Source organism: Anabrus simplex, chromosome 2 (genome assembly GCF_040414725.1).
Source record: "Anabrus simplex isolate iqAnaSimp1 chromosome 2, ASM4041472v1, whole genome shotgun sequence".
Classification (NCBI taxonomy): Eukaryota; Metazoa; Arthropoda; class Insecta; order Orthoptera; family Tettigoniidae; genus Anabrus; species Anabrus simplex.
Window position 1 is genome coordinate 934,324,530 of NC_090266.1, and position 17,276 is coordinate 934,341,805.

The window sequence follows — 17,276 nt, forward strand, 5'->3', positions numbered from 1 at the left end:
TTTGAGTAAGCCATAAATGTGATCTAGGCCTAACTGACTCGTGTCCGCAATTAGTGAAGAGGTAGAAGAAAGGTTCAGAAAGAGAGCTATTCGACATGTAAGTAGTTGCGACAAAGGGAAATCCTCCACAAACCTCTCACTATGGGGGGGGGGGGGGCTAGCGCAGGTATAAGGCCCTCTCTACTCACAGAGCCAAATATAGCCGCATATTTATTCTGCCAAACAGAACCGCTTCCTTATGATTCACTTGATTGCAATGCCATAAACTACCTACCATGACAGAGTTTCACCAGGACGACAATGGGACACCCAATTTGCCCAACAAAGCTGTGCCGTAAACAATGAACAAACGATTTATGAAAGTCTTGCAATTGGAATGTTCCCAGTTGCTAGCTTTCAGGCGAGCATTCAGTATTACTTGTGAGCTTATGCAGAGCTTATGGAATACATTTTGAGTGCCTTGTGTTGTGATAAGTTGTACATTCAACATGTTTCGTGTGCTCTTTTTCATTAATACGGTATTTAAACTTTAAATTATTCAGTTTATAATCAGTTATATTTCATTAAACATAACTCTTCTTAACGTGGCTAAAAGGCAAAGAAATTATAACTTTAACAGTGAATGGGAGGACCAGTATTGCTTTATTGAAAACAAAGGAAAGTCTGTGTGTTTATTGTGTAATGCTAGCGTGTCTGTTCCTAAAAGAAGTAATGTACAGCGACATTTTTTGACTAATCACAAAAAATTCGACAGTGAATTTCCTGTTAATTCTGAACTAAGAAAACACAAAGTGAAAGACCTAAAATCTAAATTAGCATTGCAACAATGTGCGTCAGTTCAGCAAACGCGTAACGTGACAATAGCTTCTTACAAAGTTTGTTACGTCCTAGCTAAAAGGAAAAAAGCTTTCAGTGATGGGGAAGTAGTGAAAGAAGCTATGATAAATGCCGCTGAATCTCTGTTCGAATCTCACAAAGATAAATCTGAATTGATATCTTCAATCAAAGGACTTCAGTTGTCTCACCAAACTGTTGCTAGGCGGATTGAACAGATTTCTAATAATATGGAATCTCAGTTACATCAGGATTTTAAATCGTGTGAACATTTTTCACTCCAGTTTGATGAAAGTGCTGATATGTCTGACACTGCTGAGTTGTGTGTATTTGCTAGAATGCTTTTTAATGATTTTACAGTAAAAGAAGAATTTGACAAGCTATTGCCACTTCATGGACGTACTAGGGGAGAAGACATATTTAATGCTTTCGTTAAATTCACCAAAGAGAGTAATTTACCACTGTCAAAGCTTGTCGCTATGCCAACAGATGGGGCACCGTCTATGACTGGTAGAAATAATGGATTTCTTTCTCTTTGTGCTAAGGATGAATCATTTCCAAAATTTCTTTCTTATCATTGTATTATTCACCAAGAAGCTTTATGCGCAAAGGTTTTAAAGTTCGATCATGTCATGAAAATTGTAACTCATGTCGTGAATTATATAAGATCGTCATCTACTCGTCATCGATTGTTCAGAAATATTTTAAGTATGTCAGATTCGGAGTATAGTGACGTCATCCTTCATGCAGACGTAAGGTGGCTTAGTAGGGGAAAAACACTCGAACGGTTTTGCTGCCTGTTGGATGAGATACGAGACTTTATGAAATCATCTCCTGGGAAATATTATCACGAACTTGATGATATATCTTGGCTAATCGAATTAGCATTCTTGGCAGACATCACCTCAAAATTAAATGAGTTAAATCTCGAATTGCAAGGAAAAGAACATAATATTTCAGGTATGATAAGTACTATACCAATATAAATGGTCCATTATTGGACATTATAAATTTTCAAGCTAACTCATTCTTGGTTGCCAGCGTTTCGCCCTCGTGTGCTAGGGTGGGCTCATCAGTTGGTACCTAGCACACCTACCAATACGCTGGCTAGTGCGTACCGTGAAGGCCACTGCGTAGGCTAACTGGAGCCACCGGCAGTGCCAATGCACTAAGAGACTTTGTCTCATTATCAAAATTGATGCCTGCTTGGCCATCAGATGACATAGATGTTGATTCCCATAGGGAATCTGAAATATTTGTCCTGAATGAGCAAATTTACAATACCAATATAAATGGTCCATTATTGGACATTATAAATTTTCAAGCTAACTCATTCTTGGTTGCCAGCGTTTCGCCCTCGTGTGCTAGGGTGGGCTCATCATTTGGTACCTAGCACACCTACCAATACGCTGGCTAGTGCATACCGTGAAGGCCACTGCGTAGGCTAACTGGAGCCACCGGCAGTGCCAATGCACTAAGAGACTTTGTCTCATTATCAAATTCCCTATGGGAATCAACATCTATGTCATCTGATGGCCAAGCAGATATCAATTTTGATAATGAGACAAAGTCTCTTAGTGCATTGGCACTGCCGGTGGCTCCAGTTAGCCTACGCAGTGGCCTTCACGGTATGCACTAGCCAGCGTATTGGTAGGTGTGCTAGGTACCAACTGATGAGCCCACCCTAGCACACGAGGGCGAAACGCTGGCAACCAAGAATGAGTTAGCTTGAAAATTTATAATGTCCAATAATGGACCATTTATATTGGTATTGTAAATTTGCTCATTCAGGACAAATATTTCAGATTCCCTATGGGAATCAACATCTATGTCATATGATAAGTACTGTCAATGCATTTGAAAAGAAACTTAAGGTATGGATTGTCCATTTAAATAGACATTCCCTTTCACATTTTCCAAATTTGAAATCTATGGCAGATACAGTAAATGGCGGCAAGCGTGATTTTTCATCTCTTGCTAAACATCTTGAAACTCTTGGGTCCGAATTTGGTAGCAGATTTAGCCAGTTTTCAATGCTTGAACCAGTGATCATGTTTGTCAATAATCCCTTCTCTTCTGTTGACGTTTGTGAACTTGGAGGGAGGGTGTGTGAAATATTCGAAAATTATAATCCTGAAGAATTAGAAATGGAAATTTTAAGCCTTCAGTCAGACCTTTCTTTGAAATCCTCCTACGCAACATGTGGCAATTTCTGGACGGTAAAAAATATCCCATTGCCCGCAGTGTTGCTCTGAAGATGCAATCTTGTTTTGGTTCAACCTATCTTTGTGAAGTCGCGTTTTCGACTATGAACATAATAAAAAAACAAATACCGATCCTGCCTGACAGACTCACACCTGGATGACGCGTTAAGACTAGCCTGTTCCAGTTACACACAAGACTTTCCTCAACTTGCAGCGAGCATGCAGTGCCAGATTTCACATTAATTATGTGAGTAAATATATTTTCATATAATTTTTAATTCTAGATTTATTATTATTATTCTTATTCTTATTATTATTCTTATTCTTTTTCTTATTCTTATTCTTATTCTTATTCTTCTTCTTCTTCTTCTTCTTCTTCTTATTATTATTATTATTATTATTATTATTATTATTATTATTATTATTATTATTATATAGTCGTTGTAGTACCGATAACAGTAGTCGAATTAGTGGAATCGTACCTGGCGCCCGCATACTCTTAGTTATCATGTGAATATGCTCGCGTAGAAACGAACGTTGGACAGCCCTGCTGTAAAGCCTCCCATAATCCCCGAAGATTGGTCGGAGCAGGGTCCAGGGCACGCATATCCTTCTCGACAGCATTCCAGATGTGCTCAATAGGATTGACATCGGGGCTGATTGCCTTGCTGTATGTACAAGGTCGTCTGCAGGATGCTGGAGTTGAACAAAGGTGTGAACATGCAAGTTGCTCTACGTCGCACCGACACAGATAGGTCTTATGGTGACGATGGGACAGGAAAGGGCTAGGAGTGGGAAGGAAGCGGCCGTGGCCTTAATTAACGTACAGCCCCAGCATTTGTCTGGTGTAAAAATGGGAAACCATGGCAAACCATCTTCAAGACTGCCGACAGTGGTGTTCGAGACCACTATCTCCTGAATACTGGATACTGGCCGACTGCAGCTATCGAGCTCGGTGGTGTGTACATGATTTGTCACCTGGTTTCTGTAATGTTCGCCTGCGGGACGTTATCACATGTACCACTTCATCCCACGTGAACAATCCTTATACGAGGATACTACCACGACCAGCCTGGACTGTACCCTGCTGGCAAGAGGGATCCATTGCCACATGTGGTTGACGACGCATTCATACCCGACCATCGGCTTGTACCAACCGCTACCTCGACTCAGCGGTCTTTTTCCATGCTTCGAGCGTCCGTTGGCAGTGTTTCTTGCCTATGTCGGTCGTTGATCCTTGTGACGGGTGTTGAGCAGAAGAACCATTGTGGGACGCTTGCGAACAGATGGTTCTGGATGGTATAACTGCCCACGTCGTTGCTATCCAACATTAAATTAACGAATGATCTGCTGGACTGTGGCCGTCTATCCAGTCTAGCGATCCGAGTTAGCGGACGGCGACCCCTGTCATCAATGCGTCGTACGCCACGACAGTTAACCCTGGCGGGGGTGGTTTTCACCGAATGCACTGCACGTACGCACGGCACTCGCGTGATACGGTGGCCCTTGAAAAGTCCAGTGCCTGCACGACTTCAGAGATGGAGCGGCTTATACGTCTGGCGCCGACAATTTCGCCATGATCATATGTACCCACCCTGTAGTCTACTGTTACTCATACAGTCCGTACGAGGTCTGACGTCCTCGTATTATATGGCATTCGTTGGGCCGAGCACAGCGCCATTACCCCACTACGGCATCTATCTCTAATTCTAGACATGATTATAAGATTTCCAAATGGGTACTTTCCAAATCACCAGATGGTTCATTCCAGGCTGTGTATTAAGTGCCATACCTTCTTAACATGTGTGCATCTGTTATGCCCCCTAACCCCCCCCCCCCCCAACCGACTCACACTCATTATCCTCTGTTCTTTCTACACAATTTCCTTCCATTCTTCGGCTCTCTTCTATTCTTCTACCCTGTGAGTCTTTCATGCATTTTATTATTTTTATTTCTATTTTCCTACCACACTCGTCCCTGATTTGTCTGATGACCTTGCCGTTGCTTCGCAACGCACATACGATGTAACAAGAAACATCTTAATTGGAGCTTAGATGGTGTCGTCAGTTCCCACTTGGAATGCTAGCTTCCAGTGAGCCATCTGGTGAGGAATTAGAGTACCACTTACTATAGACTAACGGTAAAAAGAATTAAAATTTAAACCTTCATTATTCGAGAAGTCCTTCTCGTAAACAGTCAAGATTTTCTTCTGAAGACACGGAGTACAAGTTCTCTGCGAAACGTGAAGAATTTCGCCTTGTTTACTTGACACAGCATAAGCCCAAAAGCCTATATCTTGTCCACAATTACCGGCCGTGAAAGCGTCAATCTAAACATCTAATCTAAACATTCAATCTAACCATTCAAATATTTTATTGCTCATGAGTGTATATACGGATATATAAAATAGATAATTCCCAATTTGGCCCTAAAAATGAGTTCTTTAACTTGCCTGTAAACAATCACTAACACCATCTCCGTACAGGCCTATGATGGCTCTTGGAACAGTAAAAGGCAAAGGCTTTTGCTGTTCGTAATTTCAGCACTAGGTGGGATAGAGTGGTTAGCTCTGTGCCTGGCCGGACTATGTGCTTCTCCAGAAGTGGAAATGTCGTTTCTAAATTGCTCGACTTCCTGAAGGAGAATCGAGCCCACGTCCTTCCGGGTGAACCGAACACGCCTTTACCACATCGGCCTGGCAACTCCTAGTAAACAATCACCATCTGATCGATCAAAATTATCCGCCCTAGGCTCGTTAATATCATACCGAAACCTAGTTCTTACTACGGCATTACTTACCAGTATAAAGAGAGACAGAGCGAAATCGGACGAGTTGACCGTGCGGTTAGAAGCGCGCGACTGTGAGCTTGCATCCGGGAGATAGTGGGTTCGAATCCTACTGTCGGCAGCCCTGAAGATGGTTTTCCGTGGTTTCCCATTGTCACACTAGGCAAATACTGGGGCTGTACCTTAATTAAGGCCACGACCACTTCCTTCCAACTCCTAGGCCTTTCCTATCCCATCGTCACCATAAGAACTATCTATCTGTGTCGGTGTGCCGTAAAACCACTAGAAAAAAGACAGAGCGATATTTATTGATCATTAATAAGAAGTACCAGTAGAATGGGTAAATCAACGAAGCTCATAAAACTTCGATTGAGGACTAGTCATTGGTTTTCACAAGAATAACACATTTGTCAGAGACATTTCAGCCCGCTTGGCTTCGTAGCTCAGATGCTAGAAGCCCTGGTCTTCTGAGCCTAGTTTAGTAGATTCGATCCCGGCCCAGTCCGGTGGCATTTGAAGGTACTCAAATACGCCACCCACGTGTCGGTGGATTTGCCGGTACGCAATAGAACGCCTGTGGTACGAAATTCCGGCACCTCGGCATCTTCCAATACCGTCAGAGTAGATAGTGGGATCAAAAACCTAACATTACTATTATTATTATTATTATTATTGTTATTATTATTATTATTATTATTATTATTATTATTATTATTATTATTATTATTATTATTATTATTATTACGGAGATATCCGTGGTAGTTAGAGGTGAAAGAAGGTGCGGGCTGGAATAGGTCTCAACTACAAAATTAAAGTTAATTTAAAACTTTAACAAAGGTTATATTTTCTTTTCAAACTCAACAAATAACAGAGTATTAACAGGTACCAAGTAGCAGATCAACAAATAAAGCAATTACAAATTACAGTTCGTTATAAGATTTGGGCTTCGAGCCCCGTTTTACATTCCTCGAGCTGCAAGCTCAACTTTGCCAGGTTACAGATCAGATCCCAGGGGCAGAAAATCCCTTCATACAAGGAGCACTTGCTCCCAACTATTAACCTCAAGCCTCTCTAAGGCACCTTTACCACAACACCATAAAGAGCTGACCCGCTCTCGATCTTTCAAGCCTATAAAGGCAATAACAGACACTTATCCAAACTGCCATCAAGGCATACAAAGAAACAGGGGTATTATTAATACCCAACCTACAGGGCCTTCGCATGAAGAAAACCAAACATCAGGTTAAGTTAATGGCCCAAAGTACAGAAAGGACTGGAGGCGTGAACTTGCACTCCTAAATATACAATATTTAAACCTAAGTGGCTCTAGGCCGATATACAGGGGCTAATCCCAAGCTAGGCAGGTGACTTGTATGAAAAAACTTTAATACGTTAAGGGAGAGATGAAACGGTTATGAAAACGTAGTCACCTCGATTTCAAAATGAAAGGGAGCTCGAAAGGGTGAAGCACTCTCTATCCCTGCTTTATGGAAAAGGGATTTCAAGTTTTTACATATACTGAAAAGTAATTTACATTTTATAGGAATTGGCTACATATTAAAGGTTTCGAACCCTCCCCGAGAGTTAAACTGCTGAGCTAGCAAGAAATACAGATGTTAAAAGGACATTACCTTGTTGGAGATCTGTTGCCCGAAGAAAGAGGCGCTTTCCGCCCCCTGCTACATATCCACACACTAAGAAAGATGTTACTGAAGTGGCCAGGAGACAAGAAAATCAGCAGTTTTTATACCCTCGTCAAAGTTCGAGACCTTTCATGAATGATAACAACCCGCCCACAAACATTTATTGGATAACAGCAAAAACTAATACACAAGACGAGGAAGAAACACCTTATTGGTGGAAAATTAATTACAGAAATTCCTGATTGACTGCATTCAAAACAGGCGGAAAGAAAGGATTTATATTGCCAACTCACAAATGACAGAACAAAATTTAGTAAAGACAAAATTTATGAATACAAAATTTCTTCAAGAAAGTTCATTCCGTTGCACCAGAGTGTATTACCATAGTTTTTGTAGAGACATCTGGTAGAGAACGTCCACACTTCTTGATCAATGACAAACAAAAACACATAAAAAATTACACAGAGCCATCTTGATACAGTTTGTTGTTTGTTGTTTGTTGATACAGTTTTTTAAAATTCAGACTTTCTCCTGTAGAGGAGTATCAATTGGCGCAATATTTGAACTAGCGGCGTGGAGGTGTACCACCCGGTACAGGCCTCCCCCACCCAAAGTCCTTCCAAGGGGTAACACAGAAGAGAAAAAGAAAATTTTCGAAACAAAGTCCAAGTTGGTGGTGTTTAATATTGCGATTAATTGCAGAAGGATTTGGAAGAGAAAATAAAATTTTCCAGTAGCCGAAGGTTTCTTAAAAGTAGATGAAAGGTCTCTATGTTTGTAGTAGTTGAATTCAGAAAAAAACTGTAATTCTTGAAAGGAAAAATTTTTTCTAAGTCCACCAAATGTTGATTTTGAAGCCAAAAACGTATTAATTGCAGATATAGAGTGTTCAAGTAACTGTTGAAGTGCATTAGCTGCTGGTTAATTTTTGACGGCAAGACCAGCCGCCGCTGCCTATATCCAGAGGAGGCCGCTCGGACCCCTCAAGTACCCAGAGATACGCTTCTCCCGCTACTATGAGAGGGGTAGTCGTGCTGCAGCACGCCGCAGACGCGACGATTGTTTACAGTCCTCGAGCAGTTTGCAGGTGGTGCGTCGCACATCAGCCTTGGCCGGAAGAAGGGCTCCGGCTCGCCGTACACTGGTTGACCTCACTGGAGTGGAGTGGGCCCGTACCCCACCTCAGTGGCGGTACGACGCCGCACGGCTGCTTGGGCACTGAAACATTAAGATCTCGGCGGCAGAATTTTGTTGGACCATAATGGTTTTAGGGTACAGTCTTGGAGTTGAGGCTGAGGGGCCAGCGGTGTGGAACCTTTTATTTAATCTTTATTGCCACTGGTGTGGTTTAGCAGGAGACGGGAGCGTGGTAATGGCCATATTGACAGGACAGCAAAGTAACTATGGGGAAGGTTGTACAAGGTCAATGTACATACTGCACCCATAAGCGAATTTACCTAATTAATTTACAAATTAAAAGTTGAATATTTCGCATATGGGATACTACAGGAGGCTGGGAGTCCAGCAGTCACAAAGGAACTTTCTGGCGCCAGTGTGACGGCGAGTAAAATCCACAAAACTCTCCTTAGAGCACGACCAACTTGTAAACCACCCTGAGTACTCCTTCCAATATATTTTATGACACCGCCTAGGAGTGGCGACTTTCTGTTGGTTCTCACGAGAAAATCACGCGTCGAGGCCTGACCTACTTAGCTAGGACAAAAGGGACAACGACAATACCCGCCAATCCTTGGGAGGAAATGGAAGCATCCACGCTACGAAGAGCGCGAAAGTCTCAGCCAATCACAAAATTCTAAATTTGAATGAACTGTCACAGCGGGAATCTACAGGCAGTATTTCGCTATCTGAAGCCCGGTGTGGTGGTGAAAAACAGTGTCCTGATTTCGTTATAATATTTGGAAAATTATCAGTGCGAATCTGTGGTTAATTAGTGCCTAATTAATAAAATTTAACTTCACACGGAGGAGTAAGTGTGCCCAGAAGAATGAACTGTCATGGCAGGATGGAGCCATTCACCGGAAGAAAATAACACCAATGACGCGCGCCGTCGTGTGGATTATCCTGTGATCATTTCCCACGACGCAATATTACATGTAAGTCAGACCGAAATTAGGGAGTTTTGTACATAAATTTTGAAAACCTTAACCTACGGATGTACGATAAAGTGCTCCCGAGGGCTAGATCATTACGCCACATCCCTTCCACGGAACTATTTTCTAGGTGGGGGGAGAACTCTTTACAAAACCCAGCGACCAGGAGGTAGAATTCTCAGTGTTTCTTGAGTTCTCAGTGTTTCTTGAGTTTCTCAGTGTGTCTTCAGAATTCTCAGTGATTCTTTAGTATTCTCAGTGATTCTTCAGAATTCTCAGTGAAACTTCAGTTTGACAGTGCGAATCAGAGCGACAGTGTGACAGAGAGTGACAGCTAATTTAGTTAGTCAGCTTTACTTTTGGCTGGTAAGAAAGTAATTAGAGACACTTGTAGGCATTTTGAGAAGGCCTTGTATTATTTCACTTGGGAGAGTAACATTTCAGAAATGAACACTTTAACAAACTTTTGCTATTTATGCAGAGACAACAGACAAGAACTACACTTTCTACACTTGGCTTAAATAAACTCACATTACGAGTCGAGAGGAACAAGTCCATGTTTTCAGCATAATTACATAAAACCTCTCTAACCCACGGGTAGTTTCACATTTGTTATAAGCATAAATTTCTCCACAACATTGGAACTGTATTTAGCTTGCTTTACCATTTAATAAACTGTTGGGCAAGCGAGATGTTTACGGGGAGAAACTTGTAAAGGCAGACAGGGAGGAGAATGACTCTTCTTTAATGAAGGCCGCAGTGGCAGACCGTGAACAAACAGTTATGTCCAGTTGGGGTTAATGTTCGATAAGCTGTGTGTGTAAACAAAAGCTGAGAGACCGGTGTGTAGACCAACAGGTGATTTCCAGGCAGGTAGCGAGACGACCGTCTAACTTCACGACAGGAGTCTGCAGTGGCATCGTCTAACCTTCACTGGAGTGCGAGAAATGCGAGTGTTTTATGTCAACGTAAGCGTGTGTTACGCCATGGCAAATATGTGTCAAATTTGCGTGTGTAAAAATTTGGAATACCACATCAGCTTGAAGATGGAATTCTAAATTCACCATGACCGAGGCCGGAGGGTGAGACAGCATGCCTCCATCACACAGGTATGAGCATCAATAAATAATGTAAATAAATATGTAGGACCGTGACTAATCGATGATCAATGTAGCTTAGAGTATTAGGTAGGATTGTAAATAGTTCACATTTTTTAAATAATTATAATAATAATCATAATTATAACTATAATAATAATAATAACTATAATAATAATAATAATAATAATAATAATAATAATAATAATAATAATAATAATAATAATAATAATAGGGTTATTTGTGCACTTCGTTTAGGTAGATGTTGTTTGCGTGTTCTGTAGTATGTCACTTTGACAGTTTAGGAAGCTATGATATTTGATCTATGAGTGTAATGCCGATTTATAATTAATTATAATATTCATCATATTATTATACCGTTGGTTTTGAGTCATATTTGTTGGAGTTGTGATCTTGTAAACGCCGCCTAGATGATTTTAATGTTTATTTTTGCTATTTTGCGCTTACAGCTTGTTTTTACGTGTATTTCGCGACGATTTTTGGTAGACGCGAGTATTTACTTCCGTGTAGTTGCGGTTACACATCTTTCAACATCTGTGTTTTGAGAGGCAATCTCGCCACTTTTTTATATATAAACAGTGAGTGCTAGGAAGCCATTGATGAGTCAGCTCTGATATTTTGTGATATGTGAAGCAGAGAATGATCAAGAGATCGAGCTAGATGATTAATATCCCTGATGATCTACGTTGATAATGGAAATATGATATTTGGACCATGTCATGAACTGTCGTAAGAAGTCGTAATATGCACGACAGATATTTTGCCCGCCGGATACGAGCGAGGCCGTGTTATGAGAATAATGAATAATAATGACGTCGAGAATTAATGAGCAAAGAGAATTGTGAAATGAATAATTTAACCAAGAGTGTTAAATGTGTTACGACATGGGTTATGATTGTAGGCAGAAGCCTGTATTTGTTTAAATAATTCCAGGGAAGGTAGATGCTCGGCAAATATGCTAGCCATTGTACAATGTGAGCAGAGCGACGAGTCAATGTACATTTTTTTAATAATCATGTAGAGTCATGGATGACATGAAATAACAGTTATTGTCCACAAAGGTTAAATAGTATCATGGCCAGACATTTATCGTCTGAGGTTAGAGATTGCCGTCAAATTCGCAATGTTTTACTACTCGCAGCGGGGTATATTTTTATGGAGACTCCGATTTTATTGTGCGCATTCCATCCTTATTAATTTCCAGTAGGCCGCGATGGTGGGATCTAGTTTTGCTTATTTTATTTCTTTCTGAGTGTACTTTATTACCGTTTATTTGTAGGACGTAAGCGTATGTGAATTATTTATATTTGATTTGATGTAAATAGATAGGTGTAGATAAGCTAGTTTTGATTGTTGTATTTTATTTGTCGGAGCAGTGTTTCTCCATTTAACAGATTTTGTGGTGTAAATAAGATCTCAGATGTTAGGTTAATGGATCATCGATTAAGTCATAGTCGAAACGATAGTAGTGGTATGCTCATACCAGGCATTTAAGTAATTACCAAACTTTTTTAAAATCCACTACATTTTATTTAGAAAATGAAGCGATCTTTAATAAACCAATTGTATAAAACTGCCGCAATGAATGAGGTAAACAAGATGGCATCTGCCTCCATCTAGTGGTGGTACCACAAACAATGAGTTGATAATGAAATGCAGTTAGCGGCAAATTCAATAGAAATTTTAATGTACAAGGATCACTGTCATTTGAAATGTTAACATCAGGCACTTGGCCTAATCTTTTGGATTATTTTAAAGCAGTCCAGTCTATCACAGGTATGCAAGTGAAGTTTTAAAAAATTAGATGAGTGGTTGTAACACTCAGATTGAAGTTTCAATATTTTATTTGTTTAATCGTGAGGTGTTTGAATAAGACAATGGTTATGTAGGAAATGAAGGGTGATGTTCATGGTTGTTTTTCTTCGAATTATTCCTTATGTGATACACTTGGTTAGTGCAGTCCATGATTTTATTTTAAAGTTGGGTATTTTCCCAAATGAGCCACATGTGATAAACATTTGATAGCTCTTTTGAGTCAGTGGATTTGATGACGTAACTAATTATTTTATTATGATTCAACTATTTTAATTTAGTTTGAGAGATATTTTCGACGTAACATAATTCTGTATTTCAAGAAGGTGGTCTTTCGGACCAGAGTTTTAATTGATTCACGTTATCAACTTGAAGACAGAGCCAACGTAGTCTGATATATATTTTAATTAAGGTGATTGACCTTCAGTCAGTTATTAGGCAGATAATGGTGTTTTGTAAGGCAGATCCTCAATCTTTAATTTTCTTAGTCTCATTTATTTCATTTGTTTACATTTTTTCACCAGCCTAGTTCACTTACATTCTTTTTGGCATTTTTTTTTTGCATTTTTCCTTCAATAAATCTGTCTTTATTTAAATTTTAATTCAGTCTTTGGGTACCGTCATTTTAGTTAGTTTACCCCCTCTTTTCATTTCCTCACTCTTGATCGTCGGGTGGCCTCTCTTCGGGGATAGCGGACGGTCACGACTGAGGAAGAAGAGTCTACATGCAGCGGTGAGTATGATTTACATGTCATTTATTACAGGAGCAGCCGGCGTACAGAAGAAGGAAGAGTTCACCGCAGTTGTTGCCTTGAAAAGGGCACAATACACAGAGCAGAAGGCCTTACAATTAAAACCCAACAAAAATATAACCTTTAGGGTTTTTACAAAATGTTAAAGATCCAATGAGCAAGTAATTTACACAGGTTTCACCTGAGACAGGTGAACCCTAAAGATCCTCTCGGTGGCTGGATTACTCACTAACAATGTGACCGGCGTAAGAAAATCCAAGACGGTGCACGGCCCATGAAACCTAGGGGCAAGCTTGCCCGCGGGAACGAAATTCTTGACCATAACTTGGTCTCCTACCTTTAAATTGGTGGGCCTCCGTCCACGATCATATCTTTCCCTAACCTTTTCATGGGAAATTTTAAGATTGGCCTTAGCCTTCTTCCAAAGATCTTTAATATTATCTGGATCTATTGTCTCAGAATATCACTAAGAGACCAAAGGTTAGAGAGCGGCGTGTTGGGAACGAACTTAAACATCAAAGAAGCTGGAGTAAATTTATGGGATTCATGAACTGCCGAATTCAAAGCGAAAGCTAACCAATGAAAGGATGTATCCCATCTGGAGTGATCGTCGTGATGATAGCCAATAAGAGCCGATCTCAGATTACGATTGACCCATTCAGCAAGAGATGGTTGAGGATAGTAAGCAGAAGTAGTCACATGAGAGATGGACAGATCAAAACAGAATTTACGAAAGAGATTGGATGTGAAAGCTTTAGCATTACCAGAAACAATATATTGACATGGACCAAAAGAAGCGAAGATGAAATTTAAACAAAAAATAGTGAACTGACCGGTAGCCACCTTAGTCGGAAATAACCATGAAAATCTTGTGAAACCATCTACACACACCAAAATGAATTTGTTGGCGTTCCCCTTTGACTGGGGGAAGGGTCCTACGTAGTCGATATAAAGACGAAGTTCCATGGGGCGCGACGTCAGATGAGAAGACAAGAGCCCTTGCTTAGTGGACATGGAGGGTTTACTAAGCCAACAAGTTTTACAAGCTTTTACCAATTCACGGATTTCTCCGTCCATACCCTTCCAAATGAACATTTCTCTGATCTTTTCTCTAGTTTTAAAGAAGCCTAAATGCCCCCCTAATGGGGTCTCAACTTTCATCTTCTTATCATGCCCCGACGGGCAACATAAAACACCATTCCTTAATACATAAGGGACAACATGTTCCCCAGAAGAAAGGGTTTCCATAACGGGAGCCAACACTGGATCTTCACGTTGATATTTTTCAATATCCCTAAATAACATGGGAGCCTCAGTCAGAATGGCATTAACCTCAGGTAGTATGGACTCGGGAGGTGAAGAACTATCAACCTGTTCAGGGGTCTCTACATCATTAGAAAACATACGGCTAAGTCCATCTGCCACAACATTTTCAGTACCTCTAATATGCCTAACGTCAAACTGAAAGGCAGAAATTCTGATGGCCCAGCGGGCTATGTGACCTGTACGACGCGGCCTACCTAAGACCCAATTTAAGGCTTGGTTATCTGTCTCCAAGTCGAACTTGACATGTTCCAGATAGAGGCGGAACTTTTCTAGAGCAAACAAAACTGGTAACCCTTCAAGTTCGTAGGTGGAATACTTGGATTCTTGAGCCGATAATGTCCGAGAGACATAGGCGATGGGTCATCTCCCTAGTTCAGTCTCTTGAAGAAGGACTGCTGCCACCGCCGACGACGATGCGTCGGTTTGGACGATGAATTTCTTCGAGAAATCAGGCATGGCAAGAACAGGGGCATTACACAGATCTAATTTAAGATCTTCAAAAGCGGCTTGTTGAGAAGGTCTCCACTCAAATTTGACGCCTTTCCTGCGGAGTAAGTTCAAGGGCGCCGCTCTATTGGCGAAATTTGGAATAAATTTCCTGAAGAAGTTCACCATGCCAATGAACCTGGAAATACCTTTGATGTCCTTGGGAGGTTTGAAATCACGGATGGCCTGTGTTCTAGAATGATCGACTGCGACACCATCGGGCGACACAATATGCCCTAGGAATGACATGGAAGGTTTATCGCAAGCTACTTTGGACAGCTTAACTGTTAACCCTGCCTTACGAAGGCGATTAAGGACCTCTTTTAGATGATTAAGGTGTTCCTCAAAGGTCTCAGAGAATACGACGACATCATCCAGATAATGATATAAGTACTCAAATTTGATGTCGGAGAAGTCCCTATCTAGCAGTCTCGTAAGCACGGCTGCTCCCGTGGGGAGCCCGAAAGGCACGCGGTTGTATTCGTACAAATTCCAATCAGTGGCAAACGATGTAAGATGTTTAGATTCTTCAGCCAGAGGAATCTGGTTATAAGCCTGATTGAGGTCTAAGATGGTGAAGAACTTAGCTTTACGAAACCAAGAAAAACAAGAATGAAGGTCTGGAAGGGGCACAGACTGTAACACCACCTTCCGATTGAGAGCCCTGTAATCAATCACAGGCCTGAAGCCACCTTGGGGTTTCGGGACTAGAAAAATAGGCGAAGAGTATACCAACTTAGAGGGGCGAATAATACCATCTTTTAGCATCTGATCTATGATTTCTTTCAATGCCTTCATTTTAGGTGGAGATAACCTATAAGGTGGAAAACGGACAGGAATCGAATCCGTAACCTCAATCTTGTATTCGATAAGGTCAATAACGCCAAAAGTATCAGAAAAAACATCTGGAAACGACTGACACAACTTGCGAATACTCTCAGCCTGGTCCTCGGGTAGATGCCTAAGATCTAACAGCATCTCATCCTGGGTAGGCGAAATAAATGCACATGGCACAGAACTACATTTTAATAAAGGGATTTTGAACTGACTAGCAAATTTGAAAGTGCACGACTTGCTCTGAAGGTCGAGCACTAGACCAGTGTGAGACATGAAGTCCGTTCGCAATATAATGGGGCAAGACAAGTGCTTAGCCACAAACAGTTTTATTTTCCAAGTGAATTTCAAAATGCGGATCTTGGCATACAGAGAACCTAAAATTTCTAATGGAGATGAGTTGACCGAAACATATTGAACCGAAGACGAACAAAAATCAGGAAGTTTACAAATATATTTTGATTTGGAATACCATTCAGCCGAAATAATGGAACAAACACTGCCTGAATCTAAAAGAGCAGTTACGGGCTCATTATTCAATTCAATTTTAAGAAATGGAACAGGTGCGGGGGTATCCGCCGCGATCCTAAGACATTCTTTGGGACATTCAAAAGATAATGTAGAACATTTCAGACTTTTCTCTGAATTTTCGTCGGATCTGACCTGGGCTGAGCCTTGAAAAGATGAATCTGCCGACTCAGCCGGAGCCACTAGTCACTTATGGTTGTTGGTGGAAGTTGCACCCGAAGTTGAGCAGGAGGGGGTGCTGTTAGCATTAGGGCAGTTCTTGGCGATATGTGAAAAAACACCACATTTAAAACAGCCTTGTGATGACCCTGCTCCATTCCTGGTCCCATTGGGTTTAATCAAGGGGCACTTGTTCCTAAGATGGTCAGGTGACCCACACGCATAACATTTGCGGGGTGTTACGGTTCGGCGAGGTGGAGGCCAAAAATTACTAGAAAATGGAGGAGGTTCTTTCGCGACACGTAAGGTGTCGGCGTATCGAACTCCTTCCGCTGAGACAGCCATAGCCTCTAATTCGGCAAACGTTTGAGGACGCGACGCAAAGCACAAATATGACCTGTATGATGGGGAAATACCTTCCACAATGGCTTGCACAATCTGGTCTTCTGGAAAATGAAGAGCAAATACCCCGGTGTAGAATATAATATCTTGGATGAAGTCTGCCAAGTTTTCATCCAACCGTTGTACTTGGTAGTAGTACTTTTGAATGAGCGATGACCTAGCTCGAGCGGGGATAAAATTTGCCACAAGGTGTGCATGAAATCTCTTCAATAGTGGATTGTTCGGCAATGGCTCTCACTATTTTATCAGATAGAACACCAATAGAATAGGGATATATAAT